We start from the raw sequence: 18,318 nt of genomic DNA, 5'->3' as shown, positions 1-18,318 counted from the left end.
AAAGCAACCCGAGGGTGAGTGGAGGAGAGCAGAGGGCCCGACCACCGACGAAAGAGGCAGTCCAGCAGATGCTGTAGCCGGGTACGAGGAAGACGGAGGGTGCAAATCAAAGGGAGGCGACGGTGGGATGACAGTCGATAGGAAACGGAGGGTCCCCGGAGACAGAGGAGGGAGGTCCAAGCCAGGGGGTTCGAGTAGGGGGGTACCTTCAGGCAAGCAAGAGGGGGGTGCCGGGATAGTAACCACTGGAGAGGGATGTGGCGCAGAAAGCGGAGAATGGCTAGGGCCAGCAGACGACGAAATGAAAGAAGGGCGATAAAAAATGACCTGTGAAGAAAGTGGGTCTTCTGAGTAGTCAACCTCCTCCTCCGTTTCCATAACATCACCGACAGAATCTGGGGCCATGTTGAAAATGACAGACGAGGCCTGAAAAGTCGGGCCAGCTAACAGGCAGATCAGGTGCGCGGTTAAGTCTTCAGGCGATAGAGGGAGGGTTTTCAGAAAGCCCTAACCGAAACCCTCGCAGGCAGCTGCAGAGCGTGCCATCCTGGTGTTGCTTGATATCTCAACAGGTTCTAAAACTTGAAGTAATCAACACCAGTATGGTTTCCATCAAGTCCAAAGGGGGAAATTGTTGGAATTATGATACAAGTTTTGTCCTTGATGGAAACTCCATATGTCCAAAGGGGGAGTTTGTCGGAATTATGATACATATGTTGTCCTTGATGGAAAATCACTCACAAGTCAGTTCATATTTGATAAAGGGAAACTCACATTGTAACAGGGCAATTTAGAGGTAACAGGACATTCATATAGAAGAACAGGGATTTGGAACAAAGGTCTATTGATCATAATCAAGAAGTTGAAGAAAAAGGATGTTGTAAGGTATTTTAAGCTATATACACAGGTTCACCTTGTCAAAGAAGCGTATACACGCAGGTTCACAGAACAAAAAGAGCATATACATATGCACACACTTTCACAAGAGGAAAAACGCGTATGGGTTGGAAAGTCAAGGAAATACAATATTAAAGAATACCAAGGGTCAATACCATGGTATTAGCTCACAATATTGAGTGGAGTAACGATTATTTGATCCCGTCCAAGAATAACACACATTGTAAGTGTTGTTTTGGTCTGAGGTATTGAGAAAGGCCAAAAACTGTATAAGGAGGAGAAGATCAAAGGGCCAAGTGTGAAAGTGAAAGGGTTTCTCAGGAATAATTCTATCTGAAGTATATTATATGTTGCAGTGGCTATGATTATGATATAATATGAAATATTTTGTGCACCTTGAATTCAATGTTGGATCAGGATCATGAGACCTGAAATGGATTATCATTGAATGATCTAATATTGGATGGGCTAGATCTAATTGCTTACACATGTTCTATTCTTTAAATGTCATGATCTAGGTATGTCTAAAGTCTAGAATAACAGTGAAGTTATAAGTTTGTATTTACAGATCTATATGCTGGTTCGCCTTGGTGAAGGTGCGTATACACGCTGGTTTGAAGCTTCCAAGTAGCGTATGCAAAAGAAAAGCATGTTATTCAGAAATGACTGATCTATCTGATCAGTGATGCTGGTTTACTGCTGTCTGTCAATGACGTCTTTTTAGATCTAAAAGTAGAACATATTGCATAAGAATATTGAGTCTAATTGATTGATTGATTAAGTGAGAAGGGTGATATTTGTTGTTGACTGTCTACATCTCTGTAATTTGATAGTAGGTTTTCATAATATTACTGGTTTGTACAGATTTGATTAAGAAGTTTTTATGATTCAATAGTTTTGGAGGTATACGCAGGTTTGGTTCAAGGAAGTAGCATATACACATAGTTTGGGTTCATTAAAGTGGTGTATGCATTTTGATGTATGATTTTAAGGTTGCAATTGGTTCTGAATGATGATGCCGTTTTTCTGGGTTCAACACAATGTTCTGGTGACAGTGATCTGACTGTTCAGATTGACTGATTATTGGTTGATGCAGTTATTATTATAGAGTTTGAGTTTCAAAGTTTCTGATGGGTCCAGTATGAAAATTTGATGAAACAAGGCCTTCATATTGTGTTGTTGTATACCAGGAGCATCTAGTCTGAAAATTTATGAAACGTGGTCCCTAGAGGAAGAGAGAAGGTCGTAGCCTTCTGTAAGCTGGCGCCTATGTACTAGTAAATATATCAGCTAGTACAAGAGCTAGGGGATTGTAGCTCCCTTCTAGTAGAAGCTGGAGAATGAGAGAAGGTTGTAGCCTTCTGCAAGTGGGTGCCTGCGTACTGGTATGAGTATGCACCAATACAAGATTGTAAGAATATTTTATTTATATTAAAAAGAAGACAAAGATGACAGTAGCAGGTGGTTTTTCTCCTGCATTAGGTCTTCACCTTAAATCTTGGTGTTCATGTGTGTTGCTTATGTGTGGTGGTTTGTTATGTTATTACTGATCATAGTTACTGTATAATAAAGTAATGATGCACTGATAAAGATCAACACATGATGAATTAACTAAATCATAAGTTGTCTGGGTATACGCTAGTTTCCTTAATCACAGTTGCATGCACATGCAAGTTCACTTCATTGAAGTCATGTATATAAATCTGATTGTGAAATGAAAAGTTATTGAATTGTAAATACTGATTCACCCCCCTCTTAGTATTTTTTCCAGCAATTTCCTTACAAATAGGCTTTATCTTGTCTAGGAGCCGTAACATATGATTTTGTTTACTCCTCCAGTTGGTTACTCTTCTAGTCACTATGGAGCATGCCTCAATGCCTCCTATGTTGTTGCATGGTATTGTGTGGTGCCCATTGGTCAATGGTGCCAAGTTGCCTTTTCTGTGATATCTTTATATGTTCAAGGGAAGTCTCAGCCTGTATTGGCCATCTATAGTCCTTGTTTACCCTTTTTTTTTCGTTCATACCCATGAAAATTATACTTCAGGACTTCATCCATTCATGTCATCTCTCAGTTTGTTCCGTGTCAATTAATGGAGGATATATTAAGGCCCTCCTTCGACAAATATTCTCTTATCAAATTCAACTCATTCTATTTGTATACCATTTTGATATTATAATAAAGTGAATTACCTTCGTTTACATTGATTTCCTTCGATGATTAAATGTTGTTTATGGATTATCAATTATTGTTTGTTAACATAAATCTTACAGGGAGAAATTTGGTAGTTTTGCTAGTTGGATTTATGTAGGTATTTTGCTTGGTATTTAGGAGCGAGGAGTCATGGTTTCCCTCAAGCTAGTTGCTTCAACCATATGCTAATTCTTTCTCTAAGAAGTATAACCTATCATATTCCTTTAGATTTTATATTATTGTCTGCATGCAATGGGATTGTTTGAATTGTACACTTATTCACACACATCTGTCTGGTGAGTATCAGGCAAGGCTTATGGAGCAAACAATCCTTGTGACTGATTGTTTTTTTAATCAAAAAACACTTTCCAACTATTCATTTTTCCATCTAAAAACATAAAATTCACTTGCCATGTGTCACTCTCACAAGTTGCTACATCATCACTCCTTCCACCTGTCATGCCATGTCACTACCTCATCATCAACACTACAACCTATCATGCCATGTCACTGCCAAATGTCACTTGAAAAAGGTCCATGTGGACACCCAAAAAGGCCAAATCCACCTACCATGTTTCATGACCATGGAGTGCCATGTGTCACATCCTCACTAGGCTAGACCATTGACCTGCCACCTGTCTTTGCTACCTAGCACCTCAAAAACTATCTTAAGGCTTGCCACCTATTACCTTGCCATTGTGTTTTTTGTGTGCAAATAGTTTGGTCATTCTGATTCGATAAGCACCATGGTGCCAAGGTTTAGCACCATATGACCAGGGGCTATGACCGGGGACCTTGCCACCCCACCACCTGCCGCTCACCACTTGCCAACCATTGCCACTGTTTGCGCATCAAAATGACCAGGCGGTTCGATAAGCACCTAAGCAATTTTTCCCAGTTCCCTATGATCAAGGGATAGTAGCTGCAACTTACCTCTCCATTGCTCACCACCTATCATTTAGTTCCTCCATAATTTTCTAAAGTATTTTGGCACCACGATGATCCTTTTGGAACAAATTGCCTTTGGGAACCACGACTAGCCTTCAACCTAAGATTACTTCTCATCCATTAGGAGTTATGAAAAGTGTCATATACTATTGGAAAATTATCTAAGAGGAATATTAAACCAAACAATTATTTTCTCATCTGAGCTAACGAATTGAAGAGGAAATGCCTTTAAAGATATTACCTTAATTTATGACCTCAAGCTAGGTAGTAACACACATTGACACATCAATGATAAACTTTAACACACTTACTAGACTCCCCTTGAACTGACACAAATTATATTTTGACATCAATGATTTAGACTTTACATCAATGCCAACATGCTCAACACAAATTTGTTAAAGAATAGGTTGTACAAATTCTATACAATCCAATTGCTACTAAATTCACATGTGGGATGATTATACAACCAAGTAACTACAAATTGGTGGATGCATTTTCTTGTGCAATGCTTAGACATTGCAATTTTCTATTGATTTTACAAACATGAGGTCAGACACTATAATTGGTGGTTGTTAGAGGGTGTACAACAACTATGTGATTCTATTGTTACACACAACCCAATATTTTTTACCTATATGGCTATTGCAATGTTGTTGTATGATCATTCACACATGTGGAGGCCATACAAGGAAAATTTTGTAGGCAATAATCAATGTTGGCTTTGAGAAAATCCATTGTACAATCACCAATGGTTGAATGGGATGTTCTATGAGTATAATTAAATGCAATTTTGTTGGTTAAGGAAAATAATAAACTTGAATGAGTACCCATATGGTAAATTTGTCAATAATTAAGTGTAATTATGATAAAATTTGAACAAATTACCTGCAAATTATGCCTTAACAATAGATGAATTTGTTGTTTATTAGTTTGTATAACCAATATGAGAGCTTGAACCTAGATTTGAAGAAATGGAAATTAGTGGAACCCAAATCCAAGGTTGGACCAAAAGAATATGATACCAAGGATGTGGTAAACCCATTAAAACATAGTTCTACAAATAAAAGAAGTGTGAAAATACTAATATATCACCAACTTTTATTGAAAAATTAAGAATCTTATGTAGTTTTTTCAAGATGGAACTACCTCAACAAACTAAGGAGATAAAGACTCTATAGATCTGAAAAAAATATCTATGAACTAAATCAAGAAATAGATTGAGGAATATCTCAACCATGCCCATGAAGATCTCCACTAGCCCCATATATTAGGAAAATTTCCCATGAAGATCTCAACTATCCCCCGGTACTAGGAAACTACAATGCTATCTAACTCTCGCACCATATTAGTTTTCTATTCCATTATAAATAAAAAATGCAATAACTTATAATGCTCAAAATATAAACCATACAAATTATTTGTTATTAGTTTTAGACCCGCTTTAGTAATTATTATCATAGGGTTCTATTCTTATTGTTGCCTATCACTTCTTATTGGACCCACACTTTGGTGATAAGATATTGGTAAAATTTCTCCTAATTTATCCCTATTATGATGCATGTTTTCTTCTTAAAAACAACCTACTGAATATAGAGAAGAAGACTACTTTCTAAGAGGAAACTCTTGAGAACTTTGGTTCATTCATCCTATTATAGTGGAATCGCCATTTTTTAGTGCTTTCTTCCTTGATGATTTTAGTGTTTTTCTGCTAATGATACCAACAAGTGGCGACCTCATGTAATGTAGAAATAAAGGCTACTAAATCTCTGAAATCACACTAAGGTTATCAACCAAGGGAATAATAGAATTATGGATCACTCTACAAATTTTATGCAATTATCAAGTATATAAATATGTTGAATGAATTATGTATTCTTTTGTTTTTTAGAAAATAAAACTATATGGTTAATATGTAGCTACCTACAACATTGAACAAAAACTTTGCAGCATGAATGTTCTAGACATGGAATGTCTTAGGGCTTACTAGATGATAATATATAACTCCATATCTCCTTTAGAATTAAATATCATTGTTGAAAATAAAGTAAAATATAGATGCTCAATGACATGGAAAGGAAATAGAAATTTAAAGGAAAATTAATCTTTAGAAGATAAACATGTTATGTAGTGTTTTAAATCACACAACATATCCCCTAGGCATCACAAGTTTATTACATGTTGGTGAATGATAAATCACATTAACAAAGATAATAGAAATGATCTAGCTATAGAAAATATAAACATTCACACCATAAACTCCATATGCAACACACAACAAATATGAAGGTGAATTCACAAGTAGCATTTCCAAGTGAGCCTTTCCTAAGGAGAATTGGTAAATCCCTTGTTTACAACTTGAATCAACTATGAAAAATCATAGTCCTTTTATTTCATTAAAAATATTTAGAATTACAAACTCTAGTTGATAAATCTTTCAACCCTAGCTTTAAGAAAAACCAAATCTATGAATGTTTACCTTAATAACAATATGAATGAACATATTTATACTAATATATCCTTGGATCATTATTGAGTAAATATAGGCTTTAAAAATAGTCTCACCCCTGGAATGATCGGTTCCTCTTTCATTAATTAAGGCAGTTAATAGATGAATTGGATCTTGGGGTGTGTGATATTTGTTTAACATAGGAATATAGATATGATTAGAGGCTCTATGGAAGAATTATTTCTATTGATATACTATGTTAAATGGATATTATGAAATGTATGACCATATATATCCTTTTCATGCTAGGGAAATGAGCTCATTGGAGAATACATGGTGCTAGTTTTCTCATCAATTTGTTGCTTTCAAATGAATTTCAATGTGTAGTCATATATCCCTTCTTCCTTAGATTATAGAATCTTGGAACACATATTGGTAGCCTCGAATATTGTTTTGTGTAGGTTACTAGGGATAATCAATTGGTTCCCTTATTATTTACATTGATTTGTTTCCTTCTCCATTGCATTGATGAGAACATATTTTATTGTTATTTGTAATAAACATGAACACATAAAAATAAATAAATATGTTTAATAGTGAAAACATGATCTAGATTGAATCATTATATTATTTTTCATCCATCTTAAAGCTTTTAGAGTGGAAAAGGTGGAGGAATTAGCTCACAAGATAATTTTTACCGACAAGATCCAATTTGGAAACTTGGGATTTTAAACCTTTCGAGGGTAGTTTGAGGCATCAAACACTTTTTCTAGAGGTAATTTATTTTTTCTTAAGAAGTGCACCATTTTACTTTATTCTATACATATAACTTTCCAATAATGCAAGAATTTCCTAATAAGAGTCTACATGCAAAAGGTATGCCACTCAAACGTTTACCTTTATGTCTTAACCACCATAATTGGAGAGGATTCCATGTCAACCCCCATTATTCATGGAAAATGGGTTAGCCACGTGATCATGATGAAGACTCTAGAAGAGTCCATGCTCTAGTTAAGAATTGGAGTCAAACTTAATAAATAGTAGGCTATTAGACTGATGCACGAGTATTCACCCAAAAGAAAAACCATTGTAATTAATTAGACATAGGGGGTCATGTATTTTTAGGAAGTTGGATTCCTAAGTGATAAATTGATTTAATTTAGGCTTTTAAGTGCATAGAATAGGAATAAATCGAATAGTGTGATTTTTCTTGTAAATGCTCTCGAATAAGGAGAACATGAGTGGAAATAATGACAAAAGAGCCTAAAATCAATTAGGACTCTTAGAACAGTTCATGATTCGAGGAACTAGGGAGAGACTTTAGGAATTAATTAATTAGAAGTGGACATAATGGACAGAGGATTTAGGAGTCGGTTCAGTAGATATAGGAGTCGAACCAGGATAGTTCAACATAACTCCTAGAATATATGTAAGCCTACGGGTAGAGTAAAAGGAGAGGCCACAATATTGAAGAATAGGCCTGTGTGAGACACAGAGTCTCGAATGTATCTCTTATTTATAATTATATATATTCAGTGTTTTATTCCTGACTGTGTCAGTATGCGTGAAACAAGTATTTCTTGAATGAATTACTCATGAATTCGTAGGTTCTATAACAAGGTTGCAGGCAAAGTTTTGAAGGTTGCACAGAGGAGAGAAATGATTAAGAGGAATCATCACTGGTCTTAGAATCTAGTATAAGATCAGAGTTAAGCTCAGAGGAAGTTGAGCAGAAGAAGCATAAGGAAAGTGCTGAAGAAATGCATAGAGGAGGAGAATGATTCGAAGGAATCATAATGGATTCTTGAATCCATTTAAAGGGTCGAGTAATTCTCTAAAAGGACATTGGTTAATGGAGCATGTGGAGTTAAGCTCAAGCGGGAATGATTTTAGCAGCAGAAGGGCGTAAGGTGAAGCTTTTGAAGAAACCCGAGAACCATATTAACACTGGAAAACAACGTAAAGCTAAGTAAAAAGGAGTAGCGGAGAACAATCGGTGAAGGGTGGTTTTGTAATAGTGAAAGCGGATTTCAGGCGGCCTCAAAACCATAAGCGATGTTGAGAATGACGCATTCAATTCCACTAAGTGTGTGCCACGTAGCGGTGAGCAAAGTGGAGAAACCGCTTTATCGGGCGATTAAACGCCGTGGGGATTGTCAACCCGAAATCAAGTGTGAACCGTCGGATCTACAAAATAAAGATCAACAGTTCGGATGATGTCGTGAGGAGAAAGATGAAACATAGCATCGGTGGAAGCTATTATACATTTTAAGTCTCGCAAAGTGTAAAAACCAGTTTACACTAAAAGTGAGCGCAAAACATAGTTGGAATGGAAATCCGAACTCGAAATCCTATAAAGAGCATTTTATATCCATATTGGTTCCGTGAGGCATATTGGGTCGGCGGTTTTCAAGAGGAAGAGGTTGGACAATGTATATGTCGATAGGCCGATAGCGATAAAGCCGATTAGTGATCGGAGATCGGTGTGATTGCTTATCGGAGTTCAGAGGATTGGCGTAGCGGAAGGTTAAGATAGAAGGTGGACCCAATGACATATATAGTGGCAAATCTATAATATTTGAGATCCGCTATATGTGATTTGGAGCGGATTCCTATGTATTCCATGTATTTGCATAAAGTGTGGGGCCAAGTCTTATAAGACTAAAACATATATATTATGTTCCGGTAGTTACATATCAGAAGGGAAAGGGCGATGAGGACCCGTGGAGAAAGTGCCGATAGCCGATTGCGATAGAGGTACAACCTCGGAATCTGTACCGAAGCCGTATGGAAGGGCGAAAAAGGTATGTTTGCGGGCATTTTTCCTTGTAAAAGGGGTTTAAGGAAAATAGCGCTGTCACGCAGAAAGAGTCGTTAGTGCGGACACAACCGACCTTCCTAGAAGCCTAAGACTTTCTAATGACAAACAAGACAAATAAGAGCAATCCTTCCCTAAATATGCTTTTACAATATGAGAAATCAAGTGTTTAGATCCTACCTGTAATCCAACGCTGTTGTAGTAGTCCAGCTTCGTTGATCCGGATGAGCTCCTCCTTCCCTTCGAAACCTGCATTCACTAACAATCAAACGATTAAATAGCACCTGAATATCACATAAAATAAAACATATTTAACATATAGACCAAGGAGTATATGAAACAACTCATTAATAACAAATTGTTGAGAAGAATGGACTAATTTGTATTAAAAGGTAACAAAAGGAACCATTACAACCTGAGCCTTGGTGTTGTGCAAGCTCCTCCCAGGGTCCACAAGAGTTCTCCCTTACTCTGATCAGCTCACCCACCTCCCAATGGAAACAAGTAAAGATGGTAATCTCTCTTCACAAGCTTCTACAAGGAAGTCCTAATTCCAACAACATCTACCCTTAGGAATATTCAGCTTTCAACCTCTCCTCCCTTTGGCCCAATGCCTGTATTTATAGTGCTCTAGAGGAAGTTATTCAGGTCCACCATCAATGGGATAAGCCCCTCTTTGGATGGGATAGCTCCCCTCTTGATGGGATAAGTTCCTCTTAGGTAGGGATACATGAACCATCTGGAGGCGCTTCATACACGTCAAACAAGCTTCTAGAAGACTCTAGAAATGACCACAAGTAACTTTTTTGGAGTGAAACTTGCGCCTTTTAACCTTTACAGGAGTACGCACCCACCCCTTTACATACAGAGCGTACAAGTACGCAGGTATTACGAACTTGGATTGCGTACCCGCAGGTAAGGCTAAGAGAAACTGCGTACCAGAGATAATTGACTTTAAATGACTTTTCCTCTCTTTCTTGAAGTTTGACATGAAGAGCAGAGGCATGAGACTTGCCAAGGAGGATAGTATGACAGTGGATGGAGCCATACTAACTGCAAATAGTCATGGTGACATTTTTTAGTGTAACAGATTGCCCCCTAAAGTGCGAAGCCTGTAGTAGATTAGGGTTTTTATGATCTAGGAAGGGTGAAGTACTTTATCATTTCAAGGAGTATCTTACGGAGGACCCGGTCAGAACCTGCAAATATTCAACACAAAATACATATATAAGATGATATCATCGCTGAGGTAGGCATTCCCATACTCAGATTGAAAACTTTAACTAACAATCTAACTACTGCTCTGATACAAGAATGATTTTGCAGTACATCACAATCATAGACTTTTGTAGACACAGTATGGATGCAGCCATCTGTTTATGATTAGTCTACTATATAATGAATACAAAACTCCTCGCAACCTGGATGGTGGAAACTAGATCTAGGGTCTTCATTTCTACTTCCCGAATTGGTACGATTCTATCCATGCGAATAAATGAGTTGATGTCGAGCATGGTAGAAACCACTTGATTACCAGTCAATGATGTAAACCGTTAACAAGTGTGAGAGAGGCCACCAGTGATGTCAATGGTTCTCAAAGTACCCAGTACAATCCATGAAATGTGAATGAATGGGTTGATGTCGAACACGTCACGGAATCCTTCGATCGAAAGTCAATGATGTAAACTGTCATCAAAGGCGGGAAACTTGCCATTGATGCATGCAGATTTCAAGGTACTGACGATTTCTAAGTCATCTTTCTAGATAATGTGCTGATGTCGATAGAAAGCGACCCGTTGCAGGTAAGCCCACAACACGAAATCATTATTCAAGTTGAAGAAATGTTGCTGTAAGGACTGACTCAGGGATGGTCAAATGGATGACAAGTATTTTGCATATGAATGGTTTATTTGCAGAGACCTCTTGAACACATAACGACACGACAGATGGCTTGGTGACGATTGACCCAAAGTTAATACCCGGAAATGGTTGAAGACTTTCAAAGTGGTTTGATCAACTTTAAGGCAAAGGATTTCCCAACCCAGGTGAATGAAAAGTGTCGTGTTCAAGAGCGGTGATAAGGTTCTTCTGTAACAAAGGATAACAAATCGGTTCATTCTTCTCTCTTTTCCCCCACCATTTCTGGCAAGTACCTCTTTATTTTTTACAAGCTTGAGGAGGATAACATATGCTTGATTATAAGCTCATCCTTCGGATGAGTCCAACTTAGTTTAGATTCGGACCCTAAGAAGGAGTGGTCCGTTCCTGTTTGTAATTGAACAGGTCCTCTACTGTGAAATTTTAACGAGTCCAGTATAGGAGAAACTCGACGTTTTTCATTTTTAGAGAGTCTGAAAAAACTAAAGAAGACTCCAAGGTGAACTTTTTCGTAAATTTGTGTCTCCCAAGCCCGAAAAAGTATAAAATAATACCTGAGAGAACCGCTTGATCTTGTGACCAAGGAGTACTTTCATGATTAATGCCTTTGACCTGAAAAGTAAAAAGTAATCAGAGGCATGTCGTTTTATTTCCAGTATCAAATTTGAAACGACAAAAATCCGGCAATCTTTTCGTGTTTTTACTGTCAGAAAAGGGCTGTAAGAGGACCGTCTTTTAATTCCGTTTTAACGAGTGTAAAAGAAACGCTCGGCAATCTTTTCATGTTTTAGGAGTCAGAAAAGGGCTTAAAAGATGACTCTGATGTCTTGGTTCGTGAAAAATGATGATTTTACCCTAAAGTCCTTTTGTCCTGCACAAAAACAACACATTACTCATACCTGTTTAAGATGGGCAAAAATACATTGAAAAATATCCTTTCATGGTGAAAAATAAACAAACTTAGCATTCATTCATCCAAAAAACCTATAAAAAGACTTTTTACCATGTCATTTTTACCATTTTACTGTTGAGGTTGAGAAAAGGGCTTTTGACAAGAAACTTCCCGTGGACTTTGCGGAGAATCCGACCGTCAGAATCGAGCGTCGTCTCTTTCAGGTATTTCACAACATCCTCCTCTTCAATTTCATCCGTTTAGAATTTCATTTCAAGTTTTAGTTTGATTTTTTGGAGGGTTTAGGGTTTTAGAGTCCGCCTTTCGGGGGACGCAGGTGCCCCATGGGCGACCTGCGTACCCCGACTTTTTCGTATATGGGAAAAAGGTCGGAGTACGCAGCCCACCTTCAGAACAGCTGCGTACCGCCGCTCTGTTTTCTGAACGCGGGGTGCGTACTCCGCGCAAAGCGGATTTTCAAACCCCAAACACAAAAATCAACCATCAAAATTTTATTTTATGAATTCTAATTAATGTTTTTTGGTGTGTAGACTGCCCACCATGCTAGATTGGCGTGAAAGAGAACACGAAGATGTCGATTTGGCCGCAATAGGTCATCAACCTTCCATTGATGCTTTAAAGGCATGCGGTCTCTACAAGTACTGGGCCATACCTGGCATGAGGGCCCAGGTGCCATTCTTAGAGTGGCTGGTTGAAAGGTGGAACATTCAGGATCAATGTTTTTACATCGGAGAACACCAGCTCGAGATAGAGTCCTCCGAGTGGCCAATCCCTTGCTAGTGCTCCGGCTAGAGTGGTGCAACAATCAAAACCAGGATAAGGGGATAGAAATCAAATACATATCCCGACCTGAACTTATGGTAATTTCCTTTACAGTTACCAGACTTTGTGGCGCTGCCGCTTTGCACATAGCCACTGGTTCCCAAATGCGGATGGCTATAGATTGCTTCCAAGGCACCATTTTCAACTGGTGCGATGCTGTGTTGGCCAATATGAAGGGCCAACTAACCAGGGCAAAGAACGGACAACTGAAGACTTTTGGATATGGGCCTTTAGTTGTGAGCTTTGCCCTAGAGAGAGTTCCAATGCTGATCCCCCAGCATCTTACAGTTCCAGTTGGGGCTCCTCGGGAGCCTAAGTTGACGAGATGGGTTGCGGTAATGGCCCGACATCCTGATGAGGGAGCAGCAGTTGTTCGATTTCCTGATGGTTACTTTCACTGGCTGGAGGGCCAGGTCTTTACGATTCAGGATTTTCCTTATGCCGGAATGGATTTTCGCAATGATCCGGACATGGTTCTTCCACAGGGAGAACAATGGGACGACAAAGGTATTTCATTTTTCACAAGTTTTTTAAATTATCTATTTTTTTTGTTTTTTATATATCGTCTCAAAACTGACAGCACAAATTTTCAAAATGTAGATGTAGGTCCACGGCGTCCGGCCAATCTCCGGGCCTTTGAGAGAAGAGTACCAGCTGTACTAGCACCGGCCCCACAGGATGCGGCCACAGAGACCTTAGCCGAGCTGGAACAGGATCTAGAGCGTCTGACGGCGGGTATACCAGAGACCACTATAGATGACATTCCTATCCGACTTCAGCACTACGTGGTCGCAGTCCCAGGACCTTTCAGGAGGTTCCTGTGAAGGGTAGCGCGGGCAGTGGTCTCGTATAGAGAGCACCACCAGTGATTGGCTAGTCACTTTTGTAGACACATGCGACATTTTTGGTTTTTTGCACTTATCATTTTTGCCGATCATAAGGTGTTTTTCAACCTATGATCGAAGATGATGTATATTTTGACACACTCATATCTATATATATCATTATTACCGGCTTATTTTGTTAAACATGTGTGATGAAATGTTTATAAATTTACATTTATGATTGTTACAAATGTCTATTTAACATTCGAGATGCCATTGCATCTGCTAATGTATTTAAAGACCTTGGAATATGCTGATATTCAATGTAATCAAATTCACGTTCCAAGAGACGCACCCTCAAAAAAATCTTAATAACACTGGATTTCTAATGGCGTAGACTCTATTAAGCTGTAATACAACGAGTTCAGAATCTAACCTCACTATCAAACTCCGAATCCCAAATGAAATAGATTCAGATAATAGTTCAATCACTGCACTGTATTCTGCAATGTTGTTTGTTGTTTGACCAAGGCTCACCCCATGCATAGAAACTAACTCGTCAGAGGGCGAATAGATAACCCAAGCTGCGGAAGAGATATTCTGTGTACTACGACAAGCACCATCAGCAAATCCAATGTACGTTTGGAGAGGCGTCGACATCTGCAAAATCAAGAGTAAAACCAAGATAAGCCAGAATAACGACGAAAAACACACTCTCTAAACTAAGCACACAGTCTAAACTAAGCAAACATACCAGCTAGAAAGAAAAATTAACCTAACTAGAACTAACTAAATCTCCATACCCACCATTTAAGCATAATACCTCTTTAGGTAAAGTCCATTTCTAGGCTTACCCAAAGAGTCCCCATCAAAATCTACCAGCTCATAGGCCCCTTTTGCTAGCTTTCGCTTGACAATGTAGGGCCCATGCCACATGGGAACGAATTTTCCAGCACATAATTTATCGTTAGCTTGATCATATAATGGCACTAAGTCTCCTTCCGAAAAATTACGAGGGGTCACGTTACGATCATACTGAGCTTTCATCCTTTTTGCGTGAGTCTCGATTGCCAAAGCAGCATCACGTCGAGTCTCATCTAATTTAGCTAAGTATAACAGACGCTTCTCCTCTTCGGAAGTAGCTGGAAGTAATTCGATAGCCATTTGAAGTGATGGGATTTCGCATTCAATGGGTAACACTGCTTCCAAACCATAAACTAGCTGGAAAGGAGTGAACCCTGTTGATGTTTTTACTGAGGTTCGGTACGCCCAAAGCGCTGAAAATAACATGTTATGCCAATTCAACCGATGAATACCAATGATTCGTCGAATCATGATAACTAGAACTTTGTTGATGGATTCAACAAAACCGTTTGCTTGAGGATAATAAGGAGTAGAACTATCATGACGTAAACCAAGCTGGTTTGTAAGTTCTGTCATCATAATGTTTCGAAAATGGCGCCCATGGTCAGTGATTATCGCTTGTGGGACACCAAACCTAGCAATAATATGATTGAATACGAAAATCGCTGTTGTCTTGCCGCTTGCCTCGAATGTAGGCACCGCCTCGGCCCACTTAGTAAAATAATCAACTGCAAGGATGATATACGCATGCCCCCCGGCCGAGTGAGGGTTACATGTAATAAAATCGATACCCCATTTAGCAAAAGGACCAACGGCAATTATAGGGTGGAGAGGAGCAGGTGGTGCGCGCATCTTGTGATCAAACACTTGACAGTTGTGGCATTTTCGGACCGCAATGATACAATCTTTAAACATGGACGACCAGAAATAGCCAGCACGCAACACCTTCTGAGCTGTGGCATACCCAGACATATGACCGCCACATGCTCCAGAATGACAGTCATTCAGAACCCTTTCTGCCTCTTCGTGAGTTAAGCAACGACGAAAAACCAAGTCCGCCCCACGACGATAAAGAGTGTCTCCAATAATTCTTTACTGTTGGGACTGGAATCGAATTTTCCGGCGTTCCGACTTGGAAGCTTCAGGCCGAAAGGATTGGGTTTGGAGATAGACGATTATATCCCCATACCACGGATCTAAAGTGCTGATAAGAAAAAGAGATTCGTCCGCAATGGGTTCCTCTGCCACAGTTTCCGTGTCAGCACGCGGGAAGTCACACATCAATTCCGCAAAAACTAAGGATTTCTTAGACTTGGACTTCTCGAACTCCAAATCGAACTCTTGCAGGATAACAATCCATTTGGAGTACTTGCCCCCTAGCAATTTTTTTGTCAAAATATAGATCATAGGGTTGCAATCCGAAATCACTGTAGTTTTACGGAGAAGAATGTAATGACGAAATCGCTGGACAGCCTGAACAGCTGCCAGGGCCAATTTCTCCACATGCGAATATTTTAGCTCAGTGGGATTTAACGTCCTACTAAGATAATATATCACATGTTCCATTCCGAATTCGTCTTCCTGAACTAAGACCATTCCAATGGTGGAGTGGGAGGCGACGAGATACAAAAAGCAGTCCTGGTTGTAGTTGGGAGGATGCAGCAACGGTGCATGGGTCAATGCGTGCTTAAGTGCATCAAAAGATTTCTGAGCTATCTCATCCCAAGAAAATTGAGCGTTTTGTTTCAACAACCGGGTGAAACCCTTTGTAACCTCGGCGTAGTTAGGAATGAATCGACATAAAAAGTTTGCTTTCCCCTGCAAACTTTGGAGCTGGCGCAGACTCGAAGGAGGAGGCAATTTGATGATAGCTTCGACCTTCGAGGGATCGACGCGGATACCGGCTTTTGAAACGACAAATCCTAGCAATCGTCCCACTTCTATGCAGAAGACACATTTGTGTGGGTTCAACCGAATTCGATAATGCCGACACCTCATAAAAATAGCGCGTAAGTGGACAAGGTGATCAGCTCGATGTAAAGAATGAGCAGGAAAATCATCGAGATACGGTTGCACAATGTGCTTGATGTCATGAAACGCGTAAGACATTGCCCGTTGGAAAGTGGCTCCGGCATTCTTAAGTCCAAAAGGTAATTTGCAGTAAGCAAATGTCCCCCAAGGACAAATGAAAGCCGTTTTTGGTTGATCGGCAGGTAGAATATTGATTTGGTCGTAACCCGAAAAACCGTCCATAAAGGAAAATATTTCACTGCCGGCACAATCATCAATTATTTGATCGATATAGGGCGTGGGATAGTTGTCTTTTGGACAAGCATGATTTATATCCCTATAATCGATACATATTCTTATTGTTCCTTGTTTCTTGTTAACCGGAACAATATTCGATACCCAATCCGTTAACGGGATCGGATAAATGAAACCTGCTTTCAACAGCTTCTCGACTTCTGCTTTAATCGCAGCCGCTTTCCTAGGGTGTATCTGACGCAGACGTTGCCGAACGGGTTTAGCATCCAGGTAGTGTTATAGACATTTTTGTGCCTAACAGCATGAAGCATGAAATGTCAATAATCTGAGGGATCCAAAGTCCCTAAACATGTTGTTCCTACCCCTAGAGGAACAAGGTCAGCAAACCACAGCACTGAAAATCAGTTCTCCACCTGAAAACACTAAAAAACAAGCTGTTTCTGGATCATGTCAGCTGCTCCACTGAGCATCTGCGCTGAATGTCAACTGCTCCACTCTGTACCTGTGCTGAATGTCAAATCTAATGAAGGCTACCTGCGCTGGGCGAGATTGGCCAAGTGGCACAGTCATTCTGCAAGGTGTCAAATGCCCAGGAAGCTTCCAAACTGACACTTGGATCAGGGAATTCGCCTTGTGATGAGTAAGAGGATCTAGATCTCCAAGTGGAAGCAAGAAACTCCAAGTGGACTCAAGAACTGAAGTATAACTGAAGTGGGAGAGGACACTAGTCAGCTTCATGCCAGCCTCAAGCTGACTCATCCTTTCTCCAAATCTCCTATATATAGAGCTCTCTCATGAGGTCTAAGGAGGCTGGAATTTTGTGCAAGTAAGGAAGTGCTGTTGGTTTGAGTATAGAACTATTGGGTGATTGCTTTGAAGGAGGTGAAGAGGAGATTTCTTTCTGCTGGGAGGTGTTGCTGGATTGGGCCTATTATGGTTGTAACACTCTCAGAACTTTACTTCTTCTATTAATAAAGTATTTGAGGTTCTTCTATATGCATGTATCTCTATGGTGAATTGATGCTTGTATATTTGATTTATTCTAATCCTTGAATCAGTTATGGATGTATGCTTCTTGTAGTTTCCTTTCTTTGTGCTTTTACAGGATCTTTGTGTAGCTGGGCCAGTGAAAGAGCAAGGAGCTAGGAGCAAGCAGCAAAGAGAGAAGATTGGATCAACCATTAGCGGAAGATAACGGTTAGTGGATCCCTTTTCTCTTCTCTCTCTCATCTCATAAAGAAGTAATCTTGAATAGCTTTGCTTTGATTGTTGCTGAGGTACTATCACCCTTAGAGTGGGATAGGGTCATTCCGTATTGGATACTTTTCCCAACAACAAATTGGCGACTCCGCTGGGGATCGTATCTTGTTGGTTGTTTGTGTTTTTGCTATTCATTTCATAAACAAAGGGAGTACTGAATCGAACTGTGTTTGAATCATTCAAATA

The sequence above is a fragment of the Pinus tabuliformis genome, chromosome 4_2, assembly GCF_031772625.1.
Source record: "Pinus tabuliformis cultivar Carrire ecotype Pingquan chromosome 4_2, CPIR1, whole genome shotgun sequence".
Classification (NCBI taxonomy): Eukaryota; Viridiplantae; Streptophyta; class Pinopsida; order Pinales; family Pinaceae; genus Pinus; species Pinus tabuliformis.
This window is presented reverse-complemented; position numbering follows the sequence as displayed.